The 13,549-nt window shown below is 56.5% G+C and overlaps 1 protein-coding gene across 3 annotated transcripts in view; it reads left to right on the top strand.

Moving 5' to 3' along the window:
* The first annotated feature begins 533 nt into the window (after nucleotides 1–533).
* Nucleotides 534–13,549, top strand: part of TSPAN14 (tetraspanin 14) — a 57,952-nt gene continuing 44,936 nt past the window's right edge. For 2 of the 3 annotated variants that reach the window (XM_036337269.1, XM_036337272.1), the window contains exon 1: nucleotides 1,159–1,260. The gene's annotated coding sequence lies outside the window, so the exon portion shown is untranslated. Of the gene's footprint in view, nucleotides 559–1,158; nucleotides 1,261–13,549 lie in introns of those variants that run through there. The other variant, XM_036337271.1, reaches the window with a different exon arrangement.

A 13,549-nucleotide genomic window follows, 5' to 3' on the forward strand; every position in this document is an offset into this window, starting at 1 on the left:
TGCTAATTAGACCAGACGTCCTTCTGGACCAAGCTGGGGCTGTGAGGGAAACCTGGGTCCTGGGTGCCAGAAGGAAGCCGGTGCTGGGGGGGGTGTGTGGGGGTGTGGGTGTGTGGGTGTGTGGGGGTGTGGGGGGCAGGGGCGGGGAGGAAGGCCTACTCTTGCACGAATTTCAAATTTCGTGCATCTGGCCTCTAGCAATAATACTAAACACACAAAAAACTGGCAATGGACTGAATAGTCTCCTTTTCAAGATAACCTCTTTACATTGACTTAATTAACCTGCTGGTTGCTTGTACTAGAATGTAGTGCAACCAGTTTTAATAGACCTATATTTTCTGTTGCCCAATAGAGCAAACCACCTACCTCTCCCTCGCCCCCCCCCGCCCCCCCCCCCCTCCGCGATAGTGGAAGAATCATAGTGATCTGGTGCCTCATGTTACAGGTGGGCTCAGACAAGAACCCAGCGGCAGTGTGAATACTCTTCCTCCCAGACGGTTCCTCCAGCCGCACCCCTCCTGCCTCAAGAATCCTCCCAGCCACCACATAGCAATGAAGGTGAGGAACCAATCTCAGCAGGCGATCCAAAGAAAGATAGGTATTTTTAGCCCCGAGGCGAAAAGGCGGAGGGAGTCTTTACTGCCCAGTTTGCAAAGAAATAAAAAATGTTAATTTATTACCCTTTTCTTGAAGCCTGCCGCCCCACCCCTGCCCTCCCAGGCCCGGAAGGATTGCCAATACAGCCATCTTTCTGATTCCGCGCCCACCTCTGACCGGCCACCCCCGCACTCCTCGAGATGTGGCCGCCCTCGGCGCCCCCCAATCGCGCTTTTCCGAGGCTCGGGTCGGGCCGGATCGGAGGCGGGGCCGGAAAGGCCACCGCGCAACGCACCTCGGCCGAGCGCTCGCGGGGGCCGTTCCCGGTGCGCAGCGCCACCACCGGCCCGCCCCCGGCTCCGGCCCCGCCCCGAGCAGCACCAGGGGCGGCCCGGGACGGCCCACCGCCTCCGCCGCCGCGCGGTCGGGGGAGGGGCGAGCGGCGGGCGCGGAGGGCGGGGCCGGGGCGGGCGGGGCGCGCGGGGCGCACTGGGCGGCGCCGGGAAGTGGCGCCCCCTCCGCCGCCGCGCCCCCGGCCCCGCCCTCCGCGCCCCGCCCCGCCCCGCGCTCGGCCGGCCGGAGTCGCGCCCTCCCGCCCCGCGCCGCCGAACTTGCTCCAACTTCCTCGGCCGAGCCGGGCCCCGCCGCCGCCGCCGCGCCCGGGTGAGTAGCGCGCCGAGCCCCGCGGGAGCGTCGGGCCCTGCCCCCCTCATTGTCTGAGGCCGACCCTCCGGGGACGCGGGCTGCTCCCCAGGTCGGGCTCGGTCCCTGGGGTTCCCTCGCTCCTGCCCGGGCGGCCCTGCGGGCGGCGCTGGCTTTGTTCGCCCCGATCGCCCGCGAGGGGCTGGAGGCCTGGCCCGGACCCCGCGGAGACGAACTCGGGCGCCGGGCGGAGTGAGCCACCTCGGGCCCCGGGCTGGCAGCCGGGGTTCGGTCGCCGTCGCCCTTTCCGCGTTTCCGGACGGGCGCGCGCCGGCCCGGCTGGTGAGGGTGGGAGGGGGGCTGGACCGCGCGCTGGGCTCTGCCCGGGTCCCCGCTGCGAGCCCTGGGTGGGCGCCCCTTCGGCCGCTCACGGACCTCGGCCGCGCCGCTAGGGCCAGGCGTGGAGGGTGGCGGGGACCTGGGAGGGCCGTCCCCCCGCCCCCGCCCCGCCGTGGGTGCCACAAGTCGCCCAACGCGGGGTGCGCACCACGCTGCCTGGCACGGGCTTGGAGTTTGAGTAGGTGGTGACCCAGCTTCTCCGTGTTGGTCGTTTGGGGTTGTGCCTGGGAGTGAAGTCCGACTCCTGACCTAACTGGAGCTTCGGTCGAGTTGGGTCTGTGGCTACTGAGTTGGCTCGGGAGGGAAGGGATGCCGGTGGCTAGAAAGTGTGTGTACACACACACTTTGGCTCTGGGACCGCTGGGACACGTATCTCCGGGAAGTGAAGTTGGTCTCTGGCTAGGAGCAGTCATGCTGGGTGTGTGTAGGGGCCTGGCTGGGTGGGGTGGCGGGGGGCAGTTGTCCACCCTAGTGCTGGCCTGGTAGCTGGCTGTCCAGTGCCATGAATGCACTGCACTGGAGCCTCTGTGGGTGCCCTCTCTCCTGTGGTCTGCTCGCTAGGGGTCTTCTCCCTTCAGAGATGGGGGCTGCCTGGGGATAGGAGTGGGTGGAGCTGTCTGCCAAATCCGCAAAAGTAGCCTTCCCCTCCCTCTTGACCTCAAAGTTGGGAAATTTAGTGCCTGCTGAGTGCGAGGGCCACCTTTCCCTATTTTTGAAGAGATGTGGGGCCTAGGCCATCAGAGCACCCCCCCCAGCACCCCCGCATCCCCTCTACATTCAGCCAGCCCCGAGGTGCCTTTCCCTTTAGGGATCCTCCTGGGCCCTGCCACTCTCAGAATGAGGCTCATGTTCTTCCATCACCGACTGATCTGCTCTTCCAGCGTCTCTGCCAGCTGTCGCTGACTTTCGTCCCGAGCTGAGGATCCATAAGGTCTGGAGACAGGCCTTGGAAGCCCAGACTACCAGTGTGGTTTTCCCTCTTACTGCGTCATCCTTTGTTGCACCCCACTTTCAGATCTAGTCATCCCCACATCTCTGAACCCCACTGCTGGGTCACCAGAGGTGATCATCGGTCTGTTGAACAAAGCATGATTGAGACTGTGGGGGCCAGGGGGCCGGGAGCTGCTGCCAGCACTGTTCCAGGCCCACAACTGCCTGCTGGCTGTAAGCTCCGTGTGGTCTTCGAGCCCGGGCTGGACATGGAGTCGGTGCTCACAGTGTGGATCTGAGCTTGGGTTCAGCTTCACAGCAGCTTCCAGGCCAACAGGAGTTCAGGCCACTGCTGCTCTGGAGGTCTGTGGCTGCCTCTAGGAAGCATGGGGAGGAGGGGCGGGGTGCAGAAGGGTTGGCTGCTCAGGAAGTTCCGCTTTTATCTGAACACCTGTGCCAATCGCTCAGGACAGGTGAGGGTGCCTCCCTTCCCATGTTTGGGAGTGGGAGGGCAAAGCTCATGCTCTGTGTGGGAGGGGAGGGGGCCCCCTGTGCATGTCTGTGGTGGGGGTGAACTCCCCACGAAGGCCAGGGAGCAGGGAGTGCAGGGACCTGGGTTCTGGGACATCTCCTGAGGTCTAACGCTAGGCTACCAGGTCCTGAGATTTGACTTGTTGCTTGTTTAACTTGGAGGTAGAATTCAGGTTGGCAGTGCCTACGGAGTGCCATGGTGCCAGTCCAGGGAAACGTCTGCTGGGTTTAAAATCTCGTGGAGATTATGGACAAGCTTACAGCAATTCTATGGAAGGTTTAGCGTTTAGTAATAGTGAGTTTCTTGAGACTTATACCAAGCACCATCCCAGAAACTTCACTTGTATTAACTCACTTCATTCTTGAAAAGACAGAGTACGGTAGATAATGTGAATGCCAGGGAGGTCACAGTGTGAGCTGGGTTTCCTCATTTCTAATCTAGATACTGCTGTCTTCTTGGAAGTGATTAAAGTTGATTACTACACCGAATAAGCCTGGCCCACCCTGGGACTAGTTAAGTCTAGTGCAGGTTTCCCTTATATCCCCTGCTTCTGAGAGCATCTCATCTGTCTGGGCACATAGCAGGTACCCCTGAACCCCTGCTGATTGGCGATAGAGTTTTTGTCTCCCACACTGGGGGGCTGGTGAAGGGAAGACGTGCGCTGCACAGAAAGTTGGCGAGTGTCTGTGACTGTCTAGATAGGTCAGGGTTTACTGTGGTATCAGTCCCCAAATTTCAGGGGCTTAAAGCAACAGAGGACTATTTCTTGCTCACACCACACCTATTGCATATCTGCTTTATGTTGTTCTCACTGTGGGACCCATGTGGATTAATTGAAACATTCCTATCCACGTGGACAGAAGGACAGAGAGAACGCTGAATCTCATTCAAGTCCTTAAACCTTCCACCTAGAAGTGGCATTTCAGTGCCCAAAGCAGTCACATGGCTATACTTACCTACAAAATGGGGAGGGGAAGAGGATTGAAAACATTTGGTGAGTAGCATGAATGCTGCCATCTGCCTACCACTGTGCCTTCCACTGGGACTTCTTCCCGAGGTCCATGTGTTACATGTTCCTGTGTCATCAGGAACATTGATCATGAATTAATCAAGAAATATTGTTTAGGTCAAAGATGAATTGAGGTGCCACATTTGAACAGCAGAGATGTGGTAGACAAGAATGTATGTTAGGGTAGTGAGAGATAGTGTGCAGAGGCAGCTTGCTCCTGGGCCCTGGGTGTAAGTTACTTGAGTTCTTAGGGTCGTCAAGTTCCTTGGGTCATCTTGTATTCATTCATTCATTCATTCATTCATTCATTCATTCATTCATTCATTCATTTGTGGGCCCAAGGACTAGTGGTGTGTTCCGGGCCAGGAATTCTTAACAAGCAGGTGTTCAGCTCCTAGCCTGGGGCTGTGAACTGGGATGAGGATCCCTGTTCCTTGGTGGCCTTTAAAGAGTGAGATTAATGCCCGTGGGAAGGGAAGCAGGCTCCTGTTCCCCTCCCTGCCCTGGCACATCAGACCTTGGACTTCCCTGTGCTCTACTTGTATGTGGCCATGAGGGGCCTTTCCTAGAAGCAGGAGCATGAAGAGGCACCCCTATGGCTCTGCCCTTCCACTTGCACTTCTGGGTCTGGGCCTGGGCTTGCAGGCCTAGGGGTGCGGAAAGGAGGGGTGGTAAGGTTACAAAGGACGGAGTCACATGGAGAACAGGTTGGCGTGCAGGGCTGGTTCTCTGGCTTGTAGAAGGGGGTAGAACCCCTTTGTTAGTTGCATTTTTCATTTGGATCACCTTTGCGGGTAGTAAGGAGCTGGCCACGCTCTGGACCTTGCTTTTGTGCTTTGTCACCGCTTGGTGCCATCCAGCAGGGCCCGGAAACACTGGTGGAATGGTGAGACCTCAGGTACTTCTGCGCCGTGGGCTGCTCAGTATCCTTATATTTCCTTTTCTCCCAGGGGCTCTGTTTTGTCATCTGGAATGGAGGGAGAGGTGATGGTTGTCTAAACAGTGGTCCCATTCTCGGTTGGTCATCAGAGTCCCCAGGAGACTACGTAGAGCAGGGCTTTGAGAATCTTTGGTCTAGGTCAGTGGTCGGCAAACTGCGGCTCGTGAGCCACACGCGGCTCTTTGGCCCCTTGAGTGTGGCTCTTCCACAAAATACCGACTTCTGCGCATGGGCCATGAAGTTTCAATTGCACTATACGTGCGCACCCGCACGTGGTATTTTTGTGGTATTTTGCCACGTGAAGATGAATAACACTGCTCACGTGTAGAGTGGATAGTGGTGAGGCAGCTTTTGAGCTGTGTGTGTCTACTTTCTGGCCGAGTGACGTAGGTAAGCCTTTGATTTTTATTTATTTTTCCTCCTGGACTTGGTTTTCTCATCTGTAAAGTGGGAGGAATCTGCCCTTTCGGCCTCTCTTGGGTCGCTGTGAAGCAGAGGCATGCCCTTCAGGTTGGAGAAGCAGCAGCTGGAGCCCTGGGTTAGGCCTGGCGCTGGGACTGCCGCCGCCCCACTGCCGACTCAGCAGCGCGATCACCAGCAGCTGATTTGGGAACCCCACTTCCTCTGCTCTTGGGCCGGGTGAGCTTAGGGGGCTGGGCCAGGCTGGGCAGTGCTCTGGTCTTCAGTGGTTCTAACCTTCTGGCCCTTTAAATACAGTTCCTCATGTTGTGACCCAGCCATAAAATTATTTTCGTTGCTACTTCATAACTGTCATGTTGCTACTGTTATGAAATGTAATGTAAATATCTGATATGCAGGATGGTCTTAGGCGACCCCTGTGAAAGGGTCCTTCGACTGCCAAAGGGGTCGCGACCCACAGGTTGAGAACCGCTGTCTTAGAGGCAGTAGGCCTGGTATTCTGAGCTTCAGCGGGCCTGGGCAGGCTGGAGTTAAAACTTCACTTCTTGAGGTCTGTTCTGCTTCCCTGAGCAGCCAGGGAGAGCCCTGGCGTCCATCAGCCACTTAGCTGAAAGGACCGCCTCCTCCCTCCGTGGGCTCTGTAACCCCGGGCTGAGTGGCTGAGAGCCAGTGGCTCTAAAGTGGCCTCTGGGATCCTGGGTAACAGGTGAGCTCCTGGTGTCACCTCAGACTCGGTGTCCCTGGAATTTGGAAGCGCTGAGGCTGGGCTTTCCTGTTTCAGTAAGGCTGGGGAGGGGCAGGCCAGGGCAAGAGGCTGGGCAGGAGGGGATCAGAGGAGAGATTTGGTGAACCTCCTCTCTGGGTTTTCCCTGTGTACCAGCTAATGGAGCCCGTGCTGATCTACTCTGCAGAGCCCAGAAAGCATCTGTGAAGAGGCTTTGAGGAATTCCTAATCCTAACACCCCAAAGAGGGGCCCTCACAGCAGACAGAATTAAATGAGAGTCCCCTTAATCTCTTTCATCTATAGCCTGGGGTCTGAACGGTGAGCCAGGGAGGGCAGAGGGAGCAGCTTATCCAGGACACAGACCCAAGGTGTGGGGTGTGGGGCCTGCACTTACAGCATTAGAAACTCGCAGGCCACCTCAGGACACCTGGGATTATTGGAAAGCGGCAAGTGGAAATAAGCAAGTGAAAACCCTAGCTTCAGATTTGGGCCTCCCAGGAGGACCCCTGGGCTCCCCACGCCTGCAGCAGAGCTGCTGTGATGTGACTTTTCTCAGCAGGAGTATTTTTTTTTAAATATATTTTTATTGATTTCAGAGAGGAAGAGAGAGAGAAACATCAATGATGAGAGAGAATCATTGATCGGCCGCCTCCTGCACACCCCCCACTGAGGATCGAGCCCACAACCTGGGCATGAGCCCTTGACCGGAATCGAACCCGGGACCCTTCAGTCCGCAGGCCGAAGTTCTATCCACCGAGCCAAACCAGCCAGGGCAGGAGGAGTGTTTTGATCCCCAACCTGGACCCTGTTCCTTCTGTGCCTCCCCGCTGCTGCCACCAGCTGTGCCAAGGAGAGGCCCTGGTTGCCCACTGAAGGACCATGGCCCGGAAAGAGACCCCGTTTCCTCTCCAGGTGACCCCCCTAGTGTCTGGCTGGCCTGTGGATTGGATGTCTGGTTTCAGCCCCTCACCCCTTGGCCAGGGAGACAGGAGCCCTAAGGCTTGGTGGGGAGGCCAGCCCCAGCCCAGGTGGTTCTTACACTCTGGGTGAGGGTTCCAGGAAGACTTGGAGCTCCATATGATTAAGAAAACAATTATTATGACACTTGGTAAAACAATAAGGCAGACGTTATTAAGGACGATTGTGACAGGTTTAAGGGCTACTACAATGGGGTTTTGTAGTGGAGAGAGATTGGGCTCATCCTCAAGTGTAACAAACAAAAGTGGGAGTTTATAGCCAAGGAGCAGAGTGGGACGGGTCAATGGATGGAGATTTCTGAGAGGGTAATTCTCTGCTAACTGACCCAACAGGATTCTTGCCTATTCAACCTAATAGGCAGGCCAGGGATTACCTGGGGCATATGCCATGAGGAAGAGGAGAAATTTTGTCAGAACGGAGGGTGATCAGAAGGGAGGGTGGGGGTCCTGGCTAAACTGATTTTTGCTAAGAATTGGACTCTGCAATGACTCTACCCCTAAGGTCGGCCTAGTCGAGCAGAGGGCTCAGAAGTGCCCGCCTAAAGCTAGGTCAAGGAGAGACTCAGCATGCGGAGGCTAGCTGGCCCGGCCTTCAGTGTCGCCCATCACCACCACACTTGTCCCCCAGGAGTGGTCTCCTTTGTGGGCATCACCCCCTGTTTCTGGAAACCTTTGTCCTTTTCCACATTTGCTAGCTCCTTGTCCCTTGGCTCCCTCGCTCTGCTGGCGGACTGCCCCTCTGCACCCAGGAATCTGAGTGGGCCTGGGGCCTTGGTTCCCTGGGGCCCATCAGCGCTGGCTCCCGCTGCCAGATCTGTTGCCAGACCACAGCCACTTGACTCTGGACAACCCTCCCTGTTGACCCTCCTCCCTTGGCCTCTGTACCTTGTGTTTCCTGCTCTCCCTATTCTGGGCAAACCTGTCTGACAACTTTATGGATCTCTCCCTCTCCCACCCCTAGGGACTCATTGTCTCATTTGTCTGAGCGAGAACCCAGGGAGATCTTCTCCCCCTGCCTGGACTGTGCACTGCAGGGGCCTTCTGGCCGGATACCCCTCTTCCTTCCCCTGTCGGAGGCCTTGTGATCCCTGCCCCGGCCAACCTCTTTCTTCCCCCTCCACGCCCGAGGCTCCTCCTGGCTCTCTGCCCCTCCTCTCCTTGGCCGGACCTGCACGGTTGTCCCTGTTTGGTGTATCTTCTGCTCCTGTCTCAACAGCCAGCTTTTTAGGAACCTGTTGTGAGGAAAAAGGGTGTGTGAAGAAAGCCTTTTGGCTGTGGGTGGGGCCCTTCTCGATTTCCCGAAGGTTCCACTGGCTTCAGCTCCTGCAGGGCACAGTGGTGGTAACAGAAGCTGGCCCTGTGCGGCTGTCCTGCCTGCCAGTCATTTTCCGCTGTCCCAGCTGTTTCCTGTGAAATACTAGTAATGCTATAAACTCAGATAAGTTTTTGAGGGTGCATGGCAATAAAAGAGTTGGTGTTAGTGGTGGGTATTCATTCCCAAGGGAGCAAGGGGGAGGGGGTGGCATGTTCCTAGGTACAGGGCTGGGGTGGGCAGGCCTGCAGCTCTCTGTGGGAAGACGGGTGCCACCTGAAGTTGCAGGATTTGGTTTGTTGAGCATCAGCGCCCACCTGGGTGTGGAGCCCTGCCCACTCACACGGGAAGAAGGTGGGAGGGGCTGGTCTCGGTCTGATGGAGGGTTGTAGGATTCTGTGCACGAGCTGCTGAGGGCTTTACACGGCAGTGGACCTGGTGTGTGATGGGGGCGGAACTTATTCCCAGCAGCCAAGGTCTGAGGGCTCCAAGTGCCCGTGTGATTCTACTTGTGAAATCTCATTTGTGCTTCTTAATTTGGGGGTTACTTATTGAACATTGAGCAGTCGCCAGAAAGCATCTTACGAGATAGGTGAGCCAAACACATGTCTTCTTTCTTTCCAGTCTGTGTCTCTGTGGCCGGGGCAGTCTGTGAGCCTGAGATCATATAGACCTCAGTGCCCGCTCTGGTGACCTGGCTGGGCGGGGTGGGGGGGGGAGGGAAGAGGGGGGAGAGACAGAGGAGTTCTGCTAGGTAGAAAGAGCTCCACTCACTCCCTGCCCCCCAAATGGCCTCACCCTAGTGGCCAGGCCGGGCCTGGTTCTAGCGGGCATTGTCATAGCCCAGACGGGGGCGGGGGACTGGGGTGGTTATTGTATTGCTCCTTAGGGAAACTCCCTTGGAGGAAGTACATCAGTGCTTCTAGTGCAGCGTATTTATTGATGCGCCGGTCAAAGGAAGCTTTCCACGACGTGCATGCGTCCCTTAGTAGGGAATAACTACAGAATCCATCTCAGGACTGCGTTCTGCAGCTTCCATTTCCTGAAGGTGCATGGGTTTCATTGGTTAAGGGATTGGGGTTTTGAGCTGGGATTTTGGAGAGACTGTTTTTAGCCTGCTCTTGGAGTTGGGCCAGGCCTAGAAATCTGTGGAAATAGCTGTCTTTAGCTGCTAAAATTGGGCTGGGCTCAGAACCTTAGGACCTTGAGCCTCCTGCTGACTGGGAGAGCCCCGAAGAGGGTTCCTGCAGAGGCCTGGGTTGCAAAGCCTCCCCACCCCTTGCCCGAACCTGGGAGTCGTACACTCTCCCCGCAGATCAGGCGCAGATGGTCCTCCGCGTGGAATGACTTCAGGTTTCCCTTCTGCCTTTGTCAGAATCTGTTCTCGGTCTTCCTAGGAAAACCTTCTATTTTGGGACTTGGGGAGGAGTTGTGGGTAGGGAGCTAGTTTGCTCCCTTGAGCTGGTGAGTCTGTTCTGGAGGCTGGTTCTCCCTTTCCCTCCGTCCCCCACCGTTCCCTGTTCTGGAGAGACACCAGACACTGGTTGCAGAGAGCTCCAGGTAAAAGTTTTGGTGTCTCCAGCCATAAACTTAGGTCAATTTAGGTTAACATTTTTATTTAAAAAAAACAGTGAAAATGAGTATTTCATCCCTGACCCCTTCAGTTCTGCTCCCCTGGGGCTCCGTCCCCAGATGCTGGGTGCCTAGTCAAGCGTCTCTGTACGTGGCCCTGGTTTATTCCCTTGCGGGTTTGCTAACTACGCTGTTCTGCACTTACTGGTTTTCACTCTAAAGTGTACGTTGGGGTTGCCCCATTTCAGCACACACAGCGGAGGCCCTTCCCTGTTATTCCTCTGTGGTAAACTACGACTCACTTTAGCCCCCTGTTGATGGACATGGAGGCTGCTTCCAGTCTTTTGTTTCAGAGGCCGAGCTGTGGGAAGGCCTTGCTCGTACATGCTCATAGCTCTGGCGTGGAGATGGCTAGCTGAGGGTTTCAGGCGTTGAGTGCTTAAGGGGAAAAGAAACACACTGTTTTGGGTCCAAAAGGGGAAACGATAGATCCCAAGTTTTTCCTTTGGCGGGCTCTTGTATGTCTGCAGTTGGAGCCTAGAGCTGGAGGGACCACAGTGGGTGCGAGGGTGCCAGTTCCCACTGCGCCTGTCTTTGTTTCAGCTCAGGTCAGCCAGTCTCCGCAGCACCTGCTGTTTGCAGCCTGTGGCTGTGCCCTGTGGGCCATGAGTCCGGTGCATGCAAAAGTGTGATAGAAGAGGGTAAAGAGGCAGCCAGAGCCAGAGAGGGATGGCTTGGGAACCAGCTTCTCATTATGTGGATTTGAGCAGCTGCAGGAGTTTGCAGGACTTGGGCAGGACATGACTGGGGAGTCCTGGCTGAGAAACCAGCTGGAGCTGGGAATCAGCTTTTAGAAGAGCAGTTTCAGGGGTTGGTGTGAGGGTCAGGCCTCCCATCCTGGCCTCCCTGGACCTTCCGCTGCTCTGGGATTCCCCATCTCCTGCCTCTCTGCGCTGTGGCTTCAAGCTGCTTCAGGCTGCTTTGGGTCTGATTGCCACCCTGTGACTTTAAAAGCCTGGGTAGAAGGCACGTGGTGTAAACAGTAGATGCATTTTTTGTTTTGAGCAGGCAGCTTCCTTTCAGGGCAGAAGCCAGGGGTGAGGGCAGATGAGTTTATCTTCCTGGGATGGGTTGGGCGAGGGAGGGAGGCCTGGGAGGAGAGACGCAGGCTGGCCTGGGAGGGGGGGCATATGTCCGAGCCATCTGCTGCGATCCTCCTGGGAGTCCCGGGAGCTCTCTGGCTGTTTCCACATCCTCGTGGCCCCAGTGCGCCTCTGAGATGACCATAATCTCCCTGTGTGGCTCTGGCGGCCCCACGTCTGAGCAGGGCAAGGCAAGAACCAGGGAGAGTTTAGGGCTGGCTGGCAGATACCCTCCTACACAGAAAGGTGGCTGACATGACCCTGACCTGCTGGGTCTGAGGCCTGTGCCCTGGTCTGTCTCTCCCACCGTTGCTGTCACATGCTGCCCTGTGAGAAGCCTGGGCTTCCCATGCCCACAGCTCTGTTGTGTGGGCTTGGGGCCTTGGCAGCACAGAGGTTTCTATTGTGGCAGGGTGGTAGCTAGGACTGACCTGTGGGGCTGAGGAGGTGGGGCCTGGGGACTGACAGTGGAGCTATTCATGGGCTCTGCCCTGGTTTCCTGCTGCCTCCCATTGTGGATCTTTGGGGGAGGGGAGAGGGGAGGGGGGCAGTGTTGCTATTGTTGCTGGCAGCAGGAGCCTATTATGCTTAATCCAAGTCCTTTGGTGGAGGGATCTTAGCCACTCCAGGGCCCCTCATGTGTTCTCTCATGCTGGGTGAGCTGCCCTGCCCTCTCCCACTGTCCCCTTCACCCCTGAACATTGGGAGGGGCCCTGTTCTTTGCGGGTACCTCTGTTAAGATCTCTCTCCTGCCTCCACTCTCCCCCCACCCCTATCTTGGGTCCCTATGCTGTGCCTGGAACCCCCCTGAGTAAGAGTTCTGAGCAGCTGGGCAAGGAGCAGGAGTGCCCTGTCTCTGTCTTGTCAGCCACCTGCCCGCTGCCTCTGGGAGTGGGTTCTGCCTGAGCAATCCCAGCCCAGCTGCGCCCTTGGGTGGGGGCCAGGCGCGTGCCTGGGTTGTTGTAAGTCTTGCAGGCCCCCACTTTCCTTTGTACCTCCGTGTTCAGCTCAGTGTCCCCTTTTCCTCTCGAGCACTCAGCTGCAGAAAAGCCTGCTTGCTGGCAGGCTGGCCTGTCACCTCCCCCACTGCCTGAGCCACAGCCATATTCCTTTGTTCTGCCCTCTCTGGGCTCTTGAATCGCAGGCAGCAGGCAGCAAGCAGCAGACAGCGTTCTCTTAGCACCGTGGGAGCCCTTAAGACTTAAGACATGAATCTTCCCACTGAGCCACTGGCATGCAGTCCCCTGGCTGCACCCTCAGTCCCCCCAGCTGTAACCCCATCTCCCCAGTGGTGCCGAGATTTCTCTTTGTTTAGCCCTCTTATTGGGTCCGAACGATGGTGGCATGTACAGTGGGGCACAGAGAGGTCTCACCTGTTTGGTCACTGAAGGTGTGTGAGAGAGGGAGGGAGAATTTGAGGGGGGGCGGGTGAGGTCTGGAGAGGGGGGAGCTGCACCAGCCCCTTTGGGAGCAGTAGCCACCTGGTCTTTGGCAGAAACAGCCACTCCTAGGCACAGAGAGTGCTGTTCTTTTACCTCCTGGTCCTTCTACCTGATGTCTGTGCAGGTAGAGTTCTTAGCTTTTAGAGCAGTGGTTCTCAACCTTCCTAATGCCGTGACCCTGTAATACAGCTCCTCATGTTGTGGTGACTCCCAATTTCATTGTTACAAATTGAACATAATGAAAGCATAGTGATTAATCACAAAAACAATATGTAATTATATATGTGTTTTCCGATGGTCTTAGGTGACCCCTGTGAAAGGGTCGTTCGACCCCCAAAGGGGTCGCAACCCACAGGTTGAGAACCGCTGATTTAGAGGCAGGGGTGGATGAGAAAACGATTTCTTTTGGTTTTTGGTCTCTGTGTGGTTGTGGGAGTTTTTCTCCAGCTGAGAGGAGCCAGACCCTGTCCCGTTGCATCTGATGTCTCTCTTCTCCCCTCGTGTTTGGTGGGCATAATGAGCCTCCTCCTGGGGCCCAGTTTCACCCCAGTATGTCTGAGGCAGAAGGTGTAGCTGAGGACCACTCTCTGGCATCCCTTTCTGGAGGTGCCCACCCCAACCCCATCTTCTGCTTTCCACACTGCAGCCAGCCTGCAGTAGTCACCTGCCGTGGGCATCGAGTTGTTTTTATTTCACCCTTTCAGAACCCATTCATCCTGAGATCAGCCTGGCGGTCTTATCTGACTCATCAGCCAAGTCTCACAAATGAGGATGACCCTTTGGGTTGCCCTTTTTTCAGCAAAGTGTTCACAGGTCTCAGCGAAAAGAACTGTTCACTGTCAAATGCGTGGAAGCACCGATGCTGGTTGGTCCCAGAAGAGCGAGGTTGGGAAATGTCATGACCGAGTCA

This window comes from Myotis myotis, unplaced genomic scaffold (genome assembly GCF_014108235.1).
Source record: "Myotis myotis isolate mMyoMyo1 unplaced genomic scaffold, mMyoMyo1.p scaffold_m19_p_15, whole genome shotgun sequence".
NCBI lineage: Eukaryota > Metazoa > Chordata > Mammalia > Chiroptera > Vespertilionidae > Myotis > Myotis myotis.